Source organism: Anolis carolinensis, chromosome 3, assembly GCF_035594765.1.
Source record: "Anolis carolinensis isolate JA03-04 chromosome 3, rAnoCar3.1.pri, whole genome shotgun sequence".
Classification (NCBI taxonomy): domain Eukaryota; kingdom Metazoa; phylum Chordata; class Lepidosauria; order Squamata; family Dactyloidae; genus Anolis; species Anolis carolinensis.
The window spans coordinates 225917324-225939328 of NC_085843.1; the positions used below are offsets into that span (position 1 = coordinate 225917324).

At 38.5% G+C, this 22005-nt stretch overlaps 1 protein-coding gene across 9 annotated transcripts in view; it reads right to left on the reverse strand.

Annotated features, from left to right (window-relative positions):
• Positions 1–22005, reverse strand: part of add3 (adducin 3) — a 166219-nt gene that overhangs the window by 138421 nt on the left and 5793 nt on the right. The window lies entirely within an intron of this gene.

Sequence of the window (22005 nt, forward strand, 5' to 3'; positions counted from 1 at the left end):
ACTTCTTCACTTTGCTTCAATATCTCCTGAACTGTGACAGTTCTCATAAGCAATCATATTGTCTTACATTCTACTAGTACATATGGGGAAAACATTTTATGACGCCCAATTTTGCAGTCCTATGATTAAAAGGATATGTTATACATCCTATATCTTAAGCTATATCTGAACAAAACACAATAAAACATGTTTAAGCAATTTAAAATTATTTAAATTAAAAAAAACATTGAAAAATTCCGAATGCACACAGAACAAAGGTTAAACAATACATATAATACTGGTTTTAAGGGGATTGCAATTACATATAATGGCCTCTTTTTCATGAACACATAGTGTTTCCTTTCTTACTGCTAGAATATATTATCCACAACTCTCTTGTTTGAGTGAAGCAGTATCTCAGATGCTGGAGCAAAACAGGACAGTTATTTTCTGTACTTATCCTGTATTTCAGCAACTACAAAAGTACAAGAGGGGTGGAAGTGGGGGGAGTTAAGAGGCTCTCTTTTCATTCATCTAGTAGTCAGACTCTGAGACTCCACTGAAGACAAAAGGAGGTTTCCAACATCAAATTAACTGGTCAGCTTGTAATTAAAAATAACATGAAGAATAATCAAAGAAACCATTCTCCAAACTGTGATCACATAAATATAGTTATAATAACAGAAGGACAGTTACAATAACTTGGAACCACAGAGAAGCTATGTGGGCCTAACTTGTGGATATTTTTAGCTCACATTTTTTAAAAGGTGGAAAAGTGAGAGGTGACTATACTATTTTCATTTGTGGAGATGCTCAGCAAAGAGTTGAGGCAGTGTTCTGTTCAATGGTTACATATCTGGACAACTATTTTTATGAACATCTAGAGCAGTTAAATACCTGAAACATATTAAACTACTTGTGTGTTAGTTTAGACGTTCTGTGTTAATTCACCCTTTCTTCCTATATACACATAAAGGTAAAGGTTTCCCCTTTATATTAAGTCTAATCGAATCCAACTCTGGGGGTTACTTACTTGGCCATTCTATGTTTTATGATATGGTATGTTTTTAACTGATTATTTTACTTGATTGTTGTACTATTGTTTTTAGTTATTGATTAGTTATTAGTGTTGGGCTCTGCCCCATGTTAGCCGCCCCGAGTCCCTCCGGGGAGATGGTGGCGAGATAGAAAAATAAAGTATTATTAAAGTATTATCTCCATTTCTATGCCAAAGAGTAGCATTGTCCATAGACATCTCCTAAGTCATGTGGATGGCATGATGGCATGAAGCACAGTTACATTCATGCCGGAGCGGTACCTATTGATCTACTCACATATGCATGTTTCTGAACTGCTAGGTTGGCAGAAGCTGGGGGTAACTACGGGACCTCACCCTGCTCTACGGATTCAAACTGGTGACCTTCCGGTCAGCAAGTTATGCAGCTCAGCGGTTTAACCCGCCGCACCACCATAGCCCCACTCATACACACATACTTTATGCTACTTCACTACAGACAAAGAGGATCTGCATATGCTGTCACAGATTATGGGAGCATCTAACAGCTAGAGACTGATACTTAGCCTTACAAGTCCCCTATAGTGTGCAGTTGTAGGGTAACTAAGAGCTCTTGTGTATGTTGTGACTTAATATCTCTTGTTTAATGACCCTCTGGCATATTACAGCAATTCATCCCTGGGAACTGAAGAATAAATGCTGCCTAAATACATTCTGATCACATTTCTCTTACATATATCCCCTTCCTCCCATTCCTCATGGCTGGCACTCTAATACTTTCCCCCTAGTCTCCTTATCACAACACAGCTTACCCAGTGCCTAATTCCTCATTGCTCTGCATTTTGTTGTTGATGTTAAAGAACAGACTCCAGTAGCAATAGATATTTGAATGGGAGTAGACAAGAAAATAAAACAAAGCAAACTAAGCAGAGCCAAAGTAAAGGGAAAGCAAAGCAGAGGTGGACAGGTTAAGCTAGAGTTATTAGGAGATGCAGAAAAGTAGCAGCTGATTGAATTTGGCCTAACAAGAATGAAGGGAGCAGCCATTTCTTTCATTTGTAAACTATTATTTTCCTTCTTTTCCCGTCTTCATTACTTTCCTGTTATTGCCTCTCCTTTACTCTGCTTTCCCTTTTACTTCCCTCTCCACTCTTCCTCTTCATTTTTTTTTTCATTTTCTTCTTCCTCCTTTTTCTTCACAACTCCAGAGTTTCTCTACTTTCAGCAGGTAGAGAGAGTGGAGAAGAGAGATGTAAAAACTGGGCTGGACTTCTCCATCAGTTTTCAGACAAGCTGTACAGTAGCTGTTGATATGCTTTCTTTAAAATTAAATGTGCAGAAGTATAACAATTCACACGTCCACATTTAGCCATGTATATGTGGAACAGTTGTCTGAGTCTCACTGATTTCCTCTTTGGAAATGTGCGTTTTGTCATGCTTTAAGCCAAGTCATCAAATAATTGAGGTGGCACATGGACTCAGGCCTAGTTTCTACCTTGTACTTAGCTTGTGCAGCATTTTTTCAATGACTTAAGTTCAGCAGCCATTTCTTGTAGGCACCAGCAAGCTTTTTAAAATGTTTGAAATGTAAAACGTGGTTGGAGATCTGTCTTATTTATTCTTTCTGTTTGAGCAGCAGTTTAAGGTTAGTAGGAAGCATTAGAAATTCAGGTTCTAATCAATGCATGTTGACAATCCAGGATCCAAAATGCTGGGAACCAGAAGTGTTTTTAATTTCAGCTTTTGAGGGACTTTAATATACCTGTGTCTGCGTGTATATACATAATGTTATCTTGGAAATGTTTCATGTATATCTAGCATATAATATTTTTAATATTTTTGTACAATAAACAAAGTTTGTGAACACTCAACCATCAGCAATTGTGTCACTATCTCAAACAAACATGTTTTTGAATTTTGGAATTATTGATAATGAAAGTTAACCCGTACTGGGGATGGCTAACCTCCTCACACTTTCTCTCTATCAAATGCAGAAATTTAATTACACAAGGGGGAAATAGTGCAATGCTTTATATTTCATTATATACTCCAGAAATAAAGAGAATGGAGGAGAAAGTATTTTGTGGAGGTCATTTTAACATGTGAATTATATTTTCATAACAATCTAGCATCCTATTAAGTGCACTTGATTCAAGATGAATCATGCTTTCAGGTTTTGAGGGACTATAACTACAGTGTTTTGCATAATTTTATATAGCCTATATAAGCATGCTATTGTCTCTAATCTGAGTAATCTCCCTGTTTGATGCTACTTATCTGCCAAGCAAGTAATGGCTGGAATACTTTACTTAGGATTTTTTGGGGGTGTGCGGAATAAATGGATGCATACCCTTACATGTATCATTGGGAGCAGGAAAGATGTCACACCCCAATTCTATGCATGCTTCTGCAAATTTAATCTCAGTGTTCAGTGAGGCTCCATAAAGGACTTCACTCTTACAAAACTGAGACTATTTCCAGAACCATCTGATCTGGCCCATTTTATTCATCACTGAATTCCAAGTTGTCTTCACTTTAAGAGAAAGGATTTCTGTTTGTACATCTTCCAGAAGATAAACAATACAAGGTAAAAAGCTGGCCCTATCATGCTTTCTGACCTTTTCTAAATCAGGATTACATAAGTAGATTCCTTCAACACTGTGCTGAAATGTAGAGTGCCTCTTCATTTCATGCTGTTCCTCTTCTAATCTGCCTTGAGTCTTCAGCATCTCATGCCCAATGAGCATCCTCAGCCCATACTATGATGTTCTGGGGCTGGATACTTCCCTATTCAATGTTGTTGTTTTTTGACCGTCCTAGATGTTTCCAGTGAATGCTAAGAGCAAGCCTAACTTCCTTTACTGGAGGCATTTTAAAATACAGGTTGAGCATCTCTTATGCAGAAATTTGAAGTATTCCAAAATATGAAATTTTCGCTGCCAGCTGCCTGCTTCTGTCTTCCTTTTGCTTACGTCTCTGCCAACAGCACTATCTCCTCCTTACCAGTGAGAAAAATGACACCTCCAGCAAGACACAAAGGGTTTCCAGTGAGTGTAAACTCCAGCAACACCTCCATTTTTACAGGCCAGGAAAAACTTAGGTGGAAGAGAGGGCTCTCCTCTCACATCTCACATCGTCTTTTTCCACCTGCTCCCATTCACTGGTTTACGGCCCCGCCCCACCTCAGCATGTCGGCAAGTATTTGGCTGTGAGTGGAGCACAGCTATGACTGAGGGACCTGTGCAGACAGGCATGAGCACTATGAGCTGGAGGCGAAAGCACCTTGAGGCTTTGTGTTAATTATATGCAAATATGGATATTCCAAAATAAGGGAAAATCCGAAAGGCTTCCAGTCCCAAGCATTTTGCTTAAAAGATAACCAGTATCTGAACCAAGAAAGGACCTATTGACATGATTAGAAACCCAGGAATCCATTCTATGATCCTCTCTTTCTAGTCAATCCACTCTACTACCACCCAGATATTTCCCCCCATCTCTTGCATCACTCATCTTCGTGGACATTTTGGGGGATTTCCTCCCCTCAAGCTTTTTCCCTCTTTGGAAATTTCAAGTATGTGCAAAAACAGGGGTTAGCCAAACATTGCCAAAACCCTTGTGAGTGGATGGTGCTGTTTTGAGTGTAAGAAAAGCTCAATTGTAAATAGAAAGGAAAATCAACCATATATATGTTACATGCATCTCTAGTTATGAATGTAATAGACTAGCATCATGACACACACCAGGAGCCCCCAGTGGTGCAATTGGTTAAACCCTTGTGCAGGCAGGACTGCTGACCTGAAGGTTGGATTGCTGACCTGAAGGTTGCCAAGTTCGAATCTGAGGAGAGCGTGGATTAACTCCCTCTGTCAGCTCCAGCTCCCCATGCAGGGACATGAAGCATCCCAAATAGATGGTAAAACATCAAGACATCCAGGCATCCCCTAGGCAACGTCCTTGCAGACGGCCAATTCCCTCACACCAGAAGTGACTTGCAGTTTCTCAAGTTGTTCCTGACATGAAAAAAAAATCAGATGGCATCAACTCTTCTAAAGCGACTAGCATATGCAGAAAAATCTGGACTTGGATATTTTTAGCAAATAATTAACATTAGTACTTTTCTGTTTAATTCTATCAACCATGTACTATAAGGCTAATAAAATAAATTGGTGCTTCCACTCACAAATTTGTCTGTCTTTCACGTGACACATATAAAAAAATTATAGCAAAACATCAAGGAGAAATTTAAGTAGCCTAAGGGCAAATGTATATGATTATTAAAATATCAAAACCACCCGTAATAATTGCTACCACATCCCTGAAAGCATCTGATTCACTTATGCTGGGGGTGATATAAAGAAGAATTGGTTGAAGATAGTGTGTGTGTGTGTGTGTGTGTGTGTGTGTGTGTGTGTGTGTAGTGGGAGCCAAGACAGGAGACAAATGGAGAGGAGTCAATAAAAACTTTCCATTTACTTATTGTGAGGCCTAGAACTATATAAGCAACACTAAACACATTACAAGCCCCCAGTGACACAACGAATTAAACTGCTGAGCTGCTGAACTTGCTGACCAAAAAGTCAGTGGTTCGAATTCAAGGAGTGGGTGAGCACCCGCTGTTAGCCCCAGCTTCTGCCAACCTAGTAGTTCAAAAACATGCAAATGTGAGTATATCAATAGATACTGCTCTGGCAGGAAGGTAATGGCGCTCCACGCAGTCATGGCAGCCACATGACCTTGGAGGTGTCTACAGACAATGCCAGCTCTTTGGCTTAGAAATGGAGATGAGCACCAATCCCCGGAATTGGACACGATTAGACTTAATGCCAGGAGAAAACCTTTAGCTTTCCTAAACACATTATGGATATACAGGATTTGTTACAGATCATTTCAAATAACAATATTGAACATTTTATATTATATAAGATGTGATAGAAACTGGAATAAAAGCAACATGATGGAATTTACAAAAACTACAATGCACAAATTGCCAAACAAAAGGGAATACAGGCAGTCCCCAAGTTACAAACATCTGAAAAGGTGTCTCATCTCAACTGAAGCTTCATCACCAATCCTTGTTTCCACAAGTCATGTTTTTCAAAATCCAATTATCAAAGGAACAGAAAGTGAGGTGAAATCTTCCTAACAGGGGCACAAAGCGCAAAACAAACATCACAGGAGTGTTAACCCTTCCCTATGCTATCCAAAGCTCTATCTTTCTCTGCAGTGTGAAGGGGTCTCGTGTGAATGTAAGGATAAACCTCAGAGTCTATGTGAAATAAGCAGTAAATCAAATATTTTTAAAATATAAATGAAAAGTTTTCATGAGATACGTTGTATCCCCACACATTTTGTTATTACAATTCATGTTTTGTCTGTATATTTTATAAGAAGTTGGTTTAATCTCTAGTTTGCTAGTAAAACTGAGTGTGTCGCAAAATGATGCATGTCTATAAAGTGTGTCACCAACTTGAAGTGTTTGGAAAGCTTTATTCTAGGGAATACCCATGTCAAATAATGAAGCACCATTTGCATTGTTTGTTAGTTCATATATTATAGTTGCTATATGGTTTTTTTCTGTGAATGGAGGTGAATTGCTATAACTTTCATTTTGAAACCTGGAACTGAAATTAATTTAATTGCCATTGTTACCACTTGATTTATGCAAGATACTCAAAACTGTGACAGTACCAAATGATTTTATTGTAGTACAAAAAGTAAACAACAAAATGTAGAAAAATCTGGTCTGAATACTTTTGCAAGTCACTGTATACCAGAACTGCAAGGGTTTTACCCCTGGCATCATACAAAGACATACTGATGCAAGTATTCAAAGAATGGAATACTAGAAATGACAAAGAACATTGTTAATCTCTGAGAAATATTATCTGGAGGCAAAGATATTTTCTCCTATTACAAATTTGGGGGCAAAATTTTATTCAAGTTAATTATAAAATTTGTCCTAGATCAGGGAAAAGTATAAAATCATCATGTAGCTCCTTTATACAAATCACAAAACTCATAACTCACCCATCAAGGCCAATAATCTTTGACTGAGTCTCTCAGTCAAAAACGGCATAAGGACCAACTATCTAGTCCATTTAACTAGAGATTGAACAAGGGATTCTTGAAGTGCCCTGCATGTCTTTTACTACAGAGCCACAGTCCTGACAAACAATTTCCTGAGAGACATTAAACCCAACTTTAAATAGAAATGTTAGTCTTTAAAATGCAAAAATACTCTTATCATTACATCAAGAATATCCAGCCAGTAGGTAGTTTAGGTTTAATTCTGACAACCCCCATTGCACATTAAAATAAAACTAAACAATACCAGATATTTACACAAATCTTTCAGAAGGATAAGGACTATTACCACAAATGTGTATCAGACTTTATCATGAATTTTACTGATTTGAGGAATGTATATGACATAATATTGTTGGACTGCAGCTTCCAGTAGTTAACACTGCAAATGGGGAAGAATGTTGGGAACTGCAGTTAAAACACTTCTGGTTGCCTGTGCAATTCCAACTCCTGGTTTAGAGAATATATGTCATTCTGTAATAAGTTCCAAACACAAATATTTAGAAATTTTATAAAGAGAGTTAGATAGATACATTTGTTTACACGCAAATCTTGAAGGCTGCAAGTAGGTCAACAAAAAAGATTCAAATCTGCAAGCTCTCAAAATGTGAAGTTTAAAAAGGGACACAAAAATCTGAAATCTTCTTTCAAGAAGCCAAGGTTGTCTTTGACAACCTCATAAAAGTTCCACTAACTTTTACAGATTAATTTAAAATAGATTAAACAATCCAGTCTGGCAATTGTACTAGTAAAAAAATTAAAATACCACCGTTTTTACTAGTCCACTTTTCCTTGTATCTTTTTGGGCAATAAGCTAAATCAACATACTGCTAATATAACATTCCTTCTCTGGTTTTAATGTAATAGGTACAGTATTAATCAAAACAAAATTAATTTAGAAATAAGCTACCTCTAACAATACTTCCAAACGGTTACCCATTCTCATTTTTAAGGAAGACTTACAGGTTCCTACCAGACACATGATACAGTGTGCTTTTTAAAAAAAAAAAAAAAACCCTCACATTCCTCTGTGTAATTACCATATACAGTAGAGTCTCACTTATCCAAGCCTCGCTTATACAAGCTTCTGGATTATCCAAGCCATTTTTGTAGTCAATGTTTTCAATATATCGTAATATTTTGGTGCTAAATTCGTAAACACAGTAATTACAACATAACATTACTACGTATTGAACTACTTTTTTGTCAAATTTGTTGTCTAACATGATGTTTTGGTGCTTAATTTGTAAAACCATAACCTAATTTGATGTTTAATAGGCTTTTCCTTAATCCCTCCTTATTATCCAAGATATTCGCTTATCCAACATTCTGCCAGCCCATTTAGCTTGGATAAGTGAGACTCTGCTGCATAAGGATAATAATTCATTATTTGCAAAGGATTAAGTAAGTAGAAGCCAAATATTTAACACTTTTAATGCACTAGCAGTACAAAACTATATTTACTCAAGTTGATGTATATCTGTATGTACATCATTGCTGCCTTAGTTGAGAGATTTCATGTTATCTAGATGTTTCCTTCCAATGAGAAAAAAACGACTTGAGAATCTGGAAATGTTGGTTAGCAGTATCAGATCTATGGATTTCCAGACAGTTAAAAGTCAAGGTGCTTGGTGTAGGAGTTGTCAACAGTATGCAAATCATACTTCGGGCCCAAGGCCCACCCTGTCCTTGACAGTCCTTCCCAATTTAGAAATACATGCAGGGTATGCATTCCTCCAAGTTAATCAATAAGCAACACACACTCTTGGATTTATTTTTATTGTGCACTCAAAAATTACCCCTGACAAGCCTGTATTTAGTCAAAAGTAGGTATCAGATAGCATGAATCAATAGATTATGAGCAAAGAATCACATGCAGAAAGAACTAATAACCTCCACACAGAACTTTAATGGAGGCGGCAAGTAGGCTTTGATTTTCTGCTTCAAACATGTTTTCACAATTAACCACCAGCATATTATAGTCAGGTGAGGGTTCTAACCAACATCTTTTACAACAGGCCCTTGTGAAACCTGAAACCAAAATATATCAAAGGTCACCTTGCATAAAAGACTCTTATCCTGCCACCCCCCAAGTACTCTTACAAATGCTTTGTTCAAGTAGAAGAAACCCAAGACAGTATTTTATTTAACCCTAGGCAACGGAAGCAGCACACAATTTATATTACAAAGCTAAGAGATGAGATCACCTGCAGTTAAGTTGTTTTGTGTTGGAATATTGATCGCTTTAGACTACTTTTTCGCATACATAAACTAACACAACATTACACAATTCATTTATCCTTTGTTCCATTACTTTAGTAAACACTAATAGTATAGTAGAATAAACCACCACCCCTCGAATCCACAGATCCCAGAGTGTGGTTTCATTTATCTCCTGTTCACATAACAGGTTGGGGGTGAGGGGCAGAAAGAATGAAGATTCCCTGCTGTATCAAACTCCCAAAAACCAAGATGATTATGTGTACATTCACATAACAGCCCTGAGCTTCAAGAGGGAAGTCCAGGAAAAATTGTCCCTCACTGACGATCTATTAAGAACCAGAGTGTCACACAATATGCTCAAGGCTGTTGAGCAAATGTAAACACACCATAAGTGCTTGTGATCAGAGAGGAGGGGGTAAATAAAGAAGAAGAGAACCTTCACTACTCTCCCTTCCATGGGCTAGGAGGTGAGCATAAGCACATTGGAGGGGAGGGTAGTGAATGTTTTTTCCTAGTGTGAAAACTAGAGTGTTTGCTATTACCAATGGTTTCAGATATCCTGTGTCTACAGGTGTCATACTATAGCAGTATGGCACAGCTTTTGGCTAAAAATAAAGAAAACATTACTGAAGATAAATTATAAATATATTCCATGTCTTATTAAGAAAATGGTGCATCTTAGGACAATGGTATACAAACCATGTTTGTTACTTCTCTTAACTGTTTTTCCTATTCATTTTCAACTGAAGAAAACTGGTAATTGTCAAATGCATTTAACGTTTGTCCATCTTTTACACTATATCAAAAAGCATAGCACGCAGAGGCAAGTTAACCTTCTTCTGAGGGGATGTTCGATTCTGGCCACAGGGGGGAGCAGCTGCTTCATCATCCACACTGACGGCACTTCTTCATTCCAGGTCGTAAATTAGTTAATCTTGCCTCCCCACTTTATAAGTGGTACCTTATCTCCTACTTGATAGATGCAACTATCTTTCGGGTTGCTAGGTCAGCAACGAGCAGGGGCTATTTTTTTTATTTTTAATTGACGGGTGCTCACCCCACCACGGGCTGGCCTCGAACTCATGACCTCATGGTCAGAGTGATTTAAGGCAGCTGCTCAACAGCTGCGCCACAGCCCGGCCCAGTTAACTTTCTTTAACTGCAGAAAGTTAAAATAACTCTGCCATGAATTCAAAAGACAGTCTTTAAGTGGCATAGGGTTTTTGTAAGGTCACAGGTAAGAAGTCCTACTGGTTCATAGCTTAAGGGTTTTATTAATATTCTGCCATATTACAACTACAAATGTGATGTAAATTAAATACTACCTACAACACTGAAAGTTCTAAAACATTTTATGGCTGCATTTTGCATTTAAGATCTTGAATAGCAGCATTTGGGGAACATGAGAATGCACATAAATCTCTAGTTCTACAACTCTACATGTACCTGTGTCCAAGCTATATTATTAGGGAACGTGGAAAGGGGTGGCTTTTCATTTTTCCTTCCTCTCCCTACAGTGGAAGGAAAGCAGTTTTTAACTTTATGAGTTGTCTCTCCTTCCCTCTATCTGTCCACCTATTCTGAGGAATTCAGATTACATGAAAGCCTAGAGCCCATGGATCTGTAGAACAGCAATGTCACTGGAGCTTGAAGAACTCGGTATTTATGCATGCGTGCTCTTCCCTGACGGAATATGCCATTTTGCATCAGCAGGACACATGTATTCTCTGTATGGCAGAAGTAGCAGAGTTATCTTTTCCTCCTTCAGTTTGCCTCAAGCATCTTGGGAAGCCTAGATTCTTCCTGTCACTCTTTGTCACATCTTTAAAAAGATGCCCTTTAGATGTAAGTCAAAGCCATGTGGGAGATGCTTTTCTGTGAACTCGCCCCATATGGCTGAGCAGTGCATAGGAAGGAAGTAGGCAAGCATGTGAGCCTTTCACCATTTCTAAGGGAATGACTTCTACAACCGTGTGTCAAATCCAGCCTATGCAGTTATGATTAAATACTGTTATTAATTAGCTATTTAACAATGAATACTGTTATCTAGGATATTTCCACTTCAACTACTGCGTAGTTGCATAGATACCTGCATGCTATTTATTATTTATTTATTTATTTACTGCATTTATACACCACTTTTCTCAACCCTGGGGGAACTCAAAGTGGTTTACAACATAATGGCAAAATGCCAACCATACATTAGAAAACATAACACACTGACTATCTCTTTAATATTTTGACTAGATTTACCTTTTCTTGCATGCACCCTCCTCAACCCCAATCCTCACTTCTCAAATACATAAGTGTAAACTGGCAGGAGCAATAGGCATAAAGGTAGTTCTTTCATGCCTCCCAGGACTTTTGAGTTAATGTTCTATAAAATCACAACTGAAGAAAAAAAACAGACTAAATGCAAATTTGAAATTCAAAGGTCAGACAAAATAATAAAGTTTTGATTGCCTGTTGGAAACACAGTGCCATATATGGAACAAGCTTGATTTCTAGTGCTGAGATGCAGCTACAAGACCCAATGGACCTATGTGTTGTGCCCACTAATCTAATCTCTGGAGATATACCACTGAGCCTTCATTGAAAAAGATTCTAAGAAGGTCTATGTAAGATGAGGCAGTCTTTCGGATATTCTGGTCCCAACTTTTCAAGGGTTTTAAAAGCTAAAACCAAGTTTGGAAACAAATGAAACTAGAGCATAGTTCAGTACCAGCCATATACTCATACTAGCGCTGTATTCTAAGTATAGCATCCAAACATCTTTCAAGAACAGCCAGCCCCAAAGCAAACAAGTGTAATAAAGACAAAATTAAGGTATGGATTGTCACGACCCAGGCTGCAGAGCACCAATAACCATACACAGAGGCCAGAATCTATCTAATATCTTTATTGAGGAAATATATAAAGTTAATAAAAGCAAGTGTAGGAAATAGTTCAGAAGTAGATCTTTCAGAAAAGGTCAAAATTAGTCCAGAGAAACAATGTCCAATATGAGATATTAAGGTCCAAAGTTGTAATCCAATAACCGAAACACTCACTTTGCCAAGCAAAGTGAGGGGAGAAGACAAGGTCCTTTAGTCCATGAAACTTAGGCAAGGCAAGGAAATAACTTGATTCTTGGATACAAGGCTTAATTCAAGGCAACAAAGAACAAGGAGCAAAAACAGGATCCGTGGTAAATTCGTGGCGAGGTCAAGGAAGGCAAGGCTGGGTCCGTGAAGCAAAACAAGGTCCTGGGAAGCAAGCAAGGCTGGAAACGGGAGCGTAGTCCACACACAACCTACTCCCGTAGTTGACGAATTGACTCCGCAAGATTCCTACGAGGGCAAAACACCTAAGTAGGGTCTCGGTTTCCCGCCAAGAGCAGATTCTCTGGGGAACCAGAAGCGAAAGCCATTCTCTGGGTCCAGATGCATGACTCCTTAAAGTTTCTCATGGGAAGCAGGCTAATCAACCATTTGTTTGGCCGCGATTCTCAGGCTTCTGCGATTAGCCTGTTGAGCTCCTCTCTGTTGTTGACAATAATCACGGCGAGAAAAAGGGGGAGATTTTGGCTCAGGGCTTGTTTGGCAAACTTCTGGAAGGCAAACCTCCTGCAGGTGCAAGGGTTCCAGTTCTGGCTGAGAAAGTTCCAATTCTGACTGAAACGGAGGAAAACCTAAGTTTTCCTCTTCATCTGTCACAACAGCGCTAGGAACGGGACTACATGGCCCATGAGTCATCACATGGATGGATCCCTGTGACCAAAGATCATTCTCTCCAACACCAGCCTAAGATGGCACTCACAGCCAAAGGAGTCACCTGTACCCCCAAGTGGCAAATTTGGACAGAGGAAATACAATCCATTAAGAATAAGTTGTTATTTCAATCACATGTAGAGGAAGCCCAATCTGGATCAGATTCAGAAAAAAATTCATTTCCTATCTCCTGGTACTGGTAGATCTTTAAAAAGAAAATACCTTTACCTATTGTAAATCTCCATAAAAAATAAGTATGTGACATTTTACAGATTTGACTCCCAGTATACTCTTACTGCTTAATATAGTTCTACCTAGATACAAAAATAGGTACCCTGTTTCCCCTAAAATAAGACATCCCCAGAAAATAAGACCTAGTAGAGCACCTAGTAGATAGGGAAGAATGGGAAGCAGTTCAATTGTCTGATTGGCTGAGCATTGGTGATATTTCCAAATGCAGTGTCCCTGAAGTGCCTTTTTCTTATTGCTAATGATCTGTGGCAAATCTGGTACAAGTAACTACTAAGATGACCTTTGAATTCTATTATATTACCGCCACTATTTTAAAGCAAAGGCTATAGTACAGAAAAGGTTTTGATGTGCGATCATACAAAGGGGTGTGAACTATTATAAAGTGTCCTATAACATTCCTGAAAGGCATTCTATTATCTTTTCTCCCTAAATAGCAAAATATGAGGCTGGCTTTCTATTTGTAATGAGAAAATCCCCTTCTGGACTGGCCTTGAATCAGACAGATATTTTGGGGGGAAAAATAACCCTTAGATACTGTTTATTTTTGGTACTTAAAGATTTGCTTTTATAGATTTGTGTCAGCAAGAATACACTACTGTTAACTTTCCAAAGCTAACGGGTAGAATATAAAAGGAGTCAACTAAATATGAGGTATAAATTCACACTATAATACAGAAACAGTTTTAAAAAAGTGTCCAGTACTTAGCTACAATATATATATTCTTAAAGGTATGCTATCTCTAACATACCTACAAGTACCACTTACACAAACCAATCATGCTATCATTCAGGCAAATGTCTGGCTGAATCGAGTCATTATTATTCATTAAACTCAGGCCAAATAAGATCTCTGGGAAAATTGTCAAAGTGGACAGGAAGAAAATAAATTTAATAGAAAACCCTCTATAAGGAAAATGATATAAACCCACGGAGATGTCTGATACATTTGTGCTTTCTAGCATCAATTTAAGCTATTGACAACACTGCATTCAGGTCAGAGGTGGCAAACCTATAACTATGCATTCCAAAGCAGGCAGGCAGCACCCTTTGCCCATTCCCCTTGCTCACCCGCCCTCCTCCCACCCTTGCTCGCCATGCCCTGGGTGCCCAAACTCCCCTCTTCCTGGCTTGGGTACTCCATCGCTAAAAGGTTCGCCATCACTGTAGATAATGTGTAAGCAACTTTAAAATAGAATATTAGCCCAAAAAAGGAATTCAATTTAAGTCTGAGTGCATTATACTATTAGTCATTGATTTATTAACTTTATAGCAGGAATTAGAAATGTTGTCCTCTTCAGGCCAGATATCATGGGACATTCAACATGTCATTTAACGTAGTATTCATATCTTTATCATTCCTTTAACTATAAATGGTAGCTGTCGGAAGCACCAATCTGGATCAGATTCAGAAAAAAATTCATTTCCTATCTCCTGGTACTGGTAGATCTTTAAAAAGAAAATACCTTTACCTATTGTAAATCTCCATAAAAAATAAGTATGTGACATTTTACAGATTTGACTCCCAGTATACTCTTACTGCTTAATATAGTTCTACCTAGATACAAAAATAGGTACCCTGTTTCCCCTAAAATAAGACATCCCCAGAAAATAAGACCTAGTAGAGGTTTTGCTGAATTGCTAAATATAAGGCCTCCCCCGAAAGTAAGACCTAGCAAAGTTTTTGTTTGGAAGCATGTCCACCAAACATAACTCCATGTACGTACCATAGATTGTTGTACATGGAAATATTGGTAGTAACAAGAAATTCTTGATAGGATTCACAGTTTGTCTGGTTATGCTGGTTTGTGATGACAACTACTGTACAGTATAGAATAAATGTTCATTTTTTTGTTCAACAATAAATGTGAATTCTTCTTCATGGAAAAATAAGACATCCCCTGAAAATAAGACCTAGCACATCTTTGGGAGCAAAATTAATTTAAGACACTGTCTTATTTTCGGGGAAACACGGTATATTCCTAGCCTATTGAATTGTGTCTTTTTGTTGTTGTTAAAATCTTATGTGCTGGACTTACAATTTGCATACCTCCCAATTAGATTTCATCAGTACTAAGGCAATAATCATCTACTAGAGTTGAGCACTTCTCTATATCTGCTGGACTATCTTTGTATCCAGAAAGGTTTTCATCAATCCTTGCAAAATCCTTGGATCAGAAAGTGCTATATCTGGATGTAAGAATATCTATTTGTTTATAAACCTATAGCTTTAAAAACAAACAACTATTTAAGCTAGTTAAACATTTTCTATTCATCTAAAAGCAAACACATTGCAGAATCTTAATCATTTTACAACAATGCAACCCTATTTACACAGAAGTAATTCCATCTGACCCAATTGTCCCCATTCTCATGTAACTACATGCAAGATTGTAGTCTATCGTTCCTTTGCTCTTTTGAATTGTCATCTACTTGCAAGTTACATATGATTTTTGAAGATTGTTGAAGAATCAGGAAGGCAGTTGGAATCATGCTATGCTGCTACAATAATGGGCATCACACACTACAAGATTTCAGGTATTATAGTCCATTGCATGTTGTAAGATACAGAACATCACACTGAGTATATTATACTGTAACACTCAAGCAGAAGCAGGAAATCTAAATAACTTATGGAACATATTTAAATTCATCTTCATAAATGCAGTGATGGACACTACACAGCTTAGCTCAACTCCTTCAGCATCTCTGTTATTTTTTTCTAAGCTAACCAAATACTACCAAGTACCAAATACCACCAAGAAACCTGGCAGGAAACTGAACAATTGCAGAGTGATTCATTCTCTGCCATTCGTTCCCAGCTTCCATCAATCAGAGGATCACAGACACCTGCAGGGTAAGGATGAATGCAATATCTTGGCCAACAGCCAGGGTCATGGGGTCTGAACATCTGCATGGCTGTGACTGCAATGCAAATAAAACAATTTTGATTCACCATGGCATAGAAATGGCAGCCTATAACTGTGGCAATCAGAGCTGGTTTTTGAAGGAAAAAAAAAGCACGACTCTGATTTTATTGTCCCACAGACTACTTAAAGATGTGCTAATGTTGGTCAGAATCCAAAACAGTCACATGGGGAATCTTCAAATGCACAGTGGAGCCTCAAAGTCCTCTTTGCAGGGAAGAGCCTTTCATACCACTTGACTTGCATGACAATACTTACTACACCAGACCTTCCTTATATTAACTACTGCTCTTTCAAGAATTACCACTCGAAGTTGCAAGCAAGGAGTAACACTGGGGTGTGTTGCTTTACAATCTAGGGTATACATACCTTTTCTCTCAACTGCCTGAAAGCAAATTATAGATAGAAGCGAATCTAACACCAAGTCTTTCTTTCCTATATGCTTCTTTACCAATTTTTCTGGGAACTTCAAAAACTAAAGTAATTAATCACTTGGGTTGTTTTGTGGTGGAGGGTGGCCTAACAAAACTATTACAGTAGAGTCCCCCTTATCCAACACAAGCGGGCCGGCAGAACGTTGGATAAGCGAATATGTTGGATAATAAGGAGAGATTAAGGAGAAGCCTGTTAAACATCAAATTAGGTTATGATTTTACAAATTAAGCACTAAAACATCATGTTATACAACAAATTTTGCAGAAAAAGTAGTTCAATATGCAGTAATGCTACGTAGTAATTACTGTATTTACGAATTTAGTACCAAAATATCACGATGTATTGAAAACATTGACTACAAAAATGGTTTGGATAATCCAGAATGTTGGATAAGCAAATGTTGGATAAGTGAGACTCTACTGTACCACTTATTGAATTGAGGACTTTTTTCTATTTGCACACTTCACATTCCTTACCTGGCCATCCCATTAAAAACTGGACTATAAAAAGTAATCTGTTCTAAGAGAAAGCATGTAATATAAAACTGAAAACACATAGTTAAGAGGGATGGGCAAAAGAAATTAGGAAAATCTAGTTAAGCTTGCTTTTAAAAAGAACTTGGAAAAAAACAGAAGGATATTTAGTTTTCAACTTCCACTGCCTATGATATGTATATACATATACACAGAATTCTCTTTTCTTGATAGCTACACTATATAAAACATCAACTACACTAAAAAAGGAGACAATTTGTATTGCATTAACTATGACTCTATTAACGAGTTATTTTTCAAATGTCACTCTCTTAAGAGGACTGGGTTCAAATAGAATGGGAAATTTAACAGCATTCTTCTTTTTTACTTACAGTAAACTTTCTTTTCTGGACAAGATCAATTCACTGATAAACACAATTTTTAATGTTTATCCCATAATTTACTAAAATAAACCGAGGCATTTCAGCTTACTTCCGTGATTGCAATACAGAATGTAAGAATAAATAAAAAGGGAAGTACGCTGCACATTTGAACATGAAGTTTGGTTTATTTTAGCTTTGTTGTAATCCAGTAAAATCAATTTGACCAGAAGTCAAACTTAGATGTTTAAGTGACATCCAAGAACTTTTGGTCTTTATCCTAGAAATTCAAAAAAAGCAGCCCCACACTTCTCCAAATCAGTTTACTGTCAACACAAGCTAGCACTGCCATCCCCTTTTCCCTGTGCTTGATGGTTCAAGAGAAAGGTGGTGGCTCAAGACAGTGCTCTCCTCCCTTTCCTGTTGCTGCAGCAAATGGCCATGGAACTCCAGTGAGTTTCTGGCCATCATCAAGAGGTGAAAAAATCACCACTCTCCTTGTCCATGGTTATGCGGGCTTAGCTAAATGGTATCCGGCAGTGGTGATGTGGACAACAAAAGTAAGGTGACAGTCTAGCAGGGCACAACCTGTTTCGGCCCCACGGGATGGTCTTTCAGACAGTGCTGCAACTGCAGGACAGGTAGTAAGGCTGCCCCTGGGGTGGGTTTGTAATATTTCCACTCTGTATTGGCCCCCGACTGTAGACTAAATTCAGGTGAGTGATGAGAGAGGTTTCAGTTGAAACTCACCTCAGCAATGCTGGCATACACTATGAAAAGGCAGGCCATCAAATTATTTACCATATATTATTTGAAACAGATACCAAGAGGAGAAAAGACAGATAACTTTGAGTATTATCCATCCAAAGTCCTGATGAAACTTCATTCAATTTCATCTAATAAAATAAGTCAATAGATGTAATATTCTAATTAGGGAAAGAAAACTGAACATGATCAAAGCTAAGGTAAAAGATCAAGAGGTAAATAAGAACGGGAACATTTTTAGAAATGCTGTCACATTAAGAAGACAAAATATTTATAGCAAATGCCTACACTCTAGGCATGTCCTTTCTGAGAACACCTTATATGAACTTATATGTTCTACATGCATTAAAGAAAACAGTACCTTACAAGTTATCAAGAAAAGTAATATATTTCCCGCAAGTTTCAAGGTTCCAAATTTCAAGTTGCTGGATAGGATGCTGAGTAAGCTTGCAATACCATTCATATTTGCATCTCACTGGATAAAGTAGGACCTGCTTTTTATACTTATGCCTTGGGCTGTCCCATGGCAATTAGAAACCACTTGCAACCAATTTCCCTCCATCCTGATACAAGAAATTTCAGCTTCCCTATTATACTCATTTGACTACATGGGTGCAAAGAATTCATGAAGATTTATACATGAAGCATAAATGGGCAGAATAAAATAAGAATAGTGATTTCCACAATGCAGAATTACAATATTTCCACTGACATACAAGCACACAAATGACTCCAGAACACAATAACCTTGCAACAATGTAATCCCTGTCAGATCAAGGGTGTAGTCCAGTTCATGATCACAAATGACAAACACCAGACATGAACCAATATAAAACACACAAAACACTACACAGCAGCAGATGTCCTGAATGTGAAGGAAGCCATACAATGGGAAACACAGAGGAAGCAGATGAACAAACTGAATATTGACCCAGTATCAGTGCAAAGGGACCACACACAAAGGGAAGGGATACAGCGCCAATTAGCCAGAGGCTAAGACATTAACCTGTTTGCAGTAGTTCCAAGCCAATTGGTGGTCACCTTTTGGGATGTAATTTTCGAAATGATGCAGGAAGGTGACTCCAAATGCAATGAGGACATTAAAACCATGCCCAAACTTGAAATACCAGCGCCCACTATGCAAAAACGGATAGATGATCCCCCTATCCACCGAGATGTTAATGAGTGATTCTCAAGTAGCACAGAAGGCACCAAATCCCATCTGATCTTAGCAGTCAGACAGTGTCAGCCTGCTTAGTACTTGGGATGGGAGATTGCCAAAGAATATCAGGCACTGTAGGTATTCTTCACAGGAAAGAACTGGCACAACTATCTCCCAGTAATTCCTTAACAAAGAAAATGCAATGAAATTCATGGGATTGCCATAAATCAACTGAAAACTTTAAGCAAAATACCCTAAAGGCATCAGATCCCATCTGATCTTGATAGCCAAACAGTGTCTGCCCTGGCTAGTGCTTGGGATGGGAGATTGCCATCAAATGCCAGGTGCTGTAGGCTATCTTTCAGAGGAAGGAACTGGCAAAACCACCTTTTACAAAAGAAATTAAAATCCACGGGGATACCATATGTCAACAGAAAACTTGAATGCATACACATGCACATTTAGACTCTGTGTCATCTTGAAAGTTAAGTAGTGACGGATCTGGTTTACACTTGGATGGGAAACCACCAATTAAAAGTAATTGCTGTAGGCTAGCTCTCAGAGGAAAGAACTGGCAAGTCCGCCTTACGAGTACTTCCTTGCTAAAGAAAACACACTGAGATTCATGAGGTTGCCATAAGTCAACAGGAAACCTGAAGGCAGATATGCACAACAAACACATTGAGCGTAAAGGCACCAGATCCCATCTTGTCTTGGAAGATAATGAGGGCTAGTCCTGGTTGGTAATTAGATGAGAGACTACAACTGAACACAAGATGTGTTGATGTATTAGCTTTATTGTCAAATGCTGTTTGTTTATTTTGAATTGTTTTAGTTTGTTGCTGTATTTTACGGCATTGAATGTTTGCATTTTATGTTGTGAACCACCCTGAGTCCCCATGGGGAGATAGGGAGGGATAGAAAGTTTTACTTACTAGATGCTGTAGGCCAGGCATGGGCCAACTTCAGCCCTCCAGGTGTTTTGGACTCCCAACTCCCAAAATTCCTAATGGCCTACTAGCTGTTAGGAACTATGAAAGTTGAAATCCAAAACACCTGGAGGGCCGAAGTTGGCCCATGCTAGCTGTAAGCTATATTTCAGATGAAGGAACTGGCAAAACAAGCACAATTCAAAGTGCTGGCTTTAGCCTATAAAGCCCTAAACCAGTGGTTCTCAACCTGTGTGTCCCTAGATGTTTTGGCCTTGAACTCCCAGAAATCCTAACAGCTGATAAACTGGCTGAGATTTCTGGGAGTTGTAGGCCAAAACACCTGACCCACAGGTTCATAACCACTGCCCTAAATGGTTCCAGTCCAGCTTACCTATCCTAACACACCTCCCTTTATGAACCAGTTAGTGTTAAGCTTGGCCGGGGAGGTCCTGCTCTTAGTCCCGCTGCCTTCACAGGTGCGATTGATGGGGACGAGAAACAGGGCCTTCTCGGTGGTGGCCCCTTTGTGTGGAGATTGGCCCCCTCCATCCTGGTGTTCAGGAAACAGCACAAAACTTGGCTGTGCAAGCTGGCATTTGATGAAAGACAGCAATACCAAGCAGCTAAAGGAAACCACAGGATCGATGCAATGTTTAAATGTCTTAATGCTTAATGTTTTGTGGTTATGTTGATGGTTTGTATAATTTTGCTTTTTTAATGGGCCAGACATAAGTTTAATTTAATAGAAATTGTCTTCAATCTTTCATAATTCAATAGTGAACAAGTGAGATGACCCTCCCTCTGGTGTTAAGTCTCTGCATCCAGAAGCTCCCCCCCCCCCAACCATTCATCCCTCAATCTGTGCAAAGACACATTTTTTTTAAAAAAACACAAAGCAGAAATTATTTCCCACCTCAAGTTGATACCCCAAACTGAATCACTGCAATACTGGCTGCTAGTTCACCATGGGAATAGGTCCTAACCCAGGTAAAAAATGATTGGGTGCATTTAAAAAGCAACCAACTTATTTGTCCGATACACAAAGGGCTGTTACCCCATATTCTACCTAGGATGAGATATACAATACTTGTTGCCTCAACTTTTTTTGAGACATAGAAGAAGCCACTGCATCTTCTCAACCCAGCATGCTCACCAAAACTGGCAAATAAAAAACTATTTGATTTTTTTTGTACCTTTTCAAAGTAAATGGCAAATCTGAGGAAGGGAAGTTATGCTTTTTGAAAATTCATTTATGGAGGTCCACCAGACATGAACTTTCAGTTAAAACATTTCAAAGGGTTGTAGTAATTCCTACAAATTAGCTTTCTTAGGATGGTTTGTATAGTTTTTCATGATTTAGGTTATATGTAATTGCTTTTAGACTTGTAATGTTCTTTTATATGGATGTGAGGCATTGCCCTTGGGGTGGCGCAATGGGTTAAACTCTTGTGCCGGCAAGATTGCTGACTGACAGGTCGGTGATTCGAATCCGGGGAAGGCAGGTGAACTCCCTCTGTCAGCTCCAGCTCCCCATGCGGGGATATGAGAGAAGCCCTCCCACAAAACAAAACATCCAGATGTCCCTTAGGCAATGTCCTTGCAGATGGCCAATTCTCTCACACCAGAAGTGAA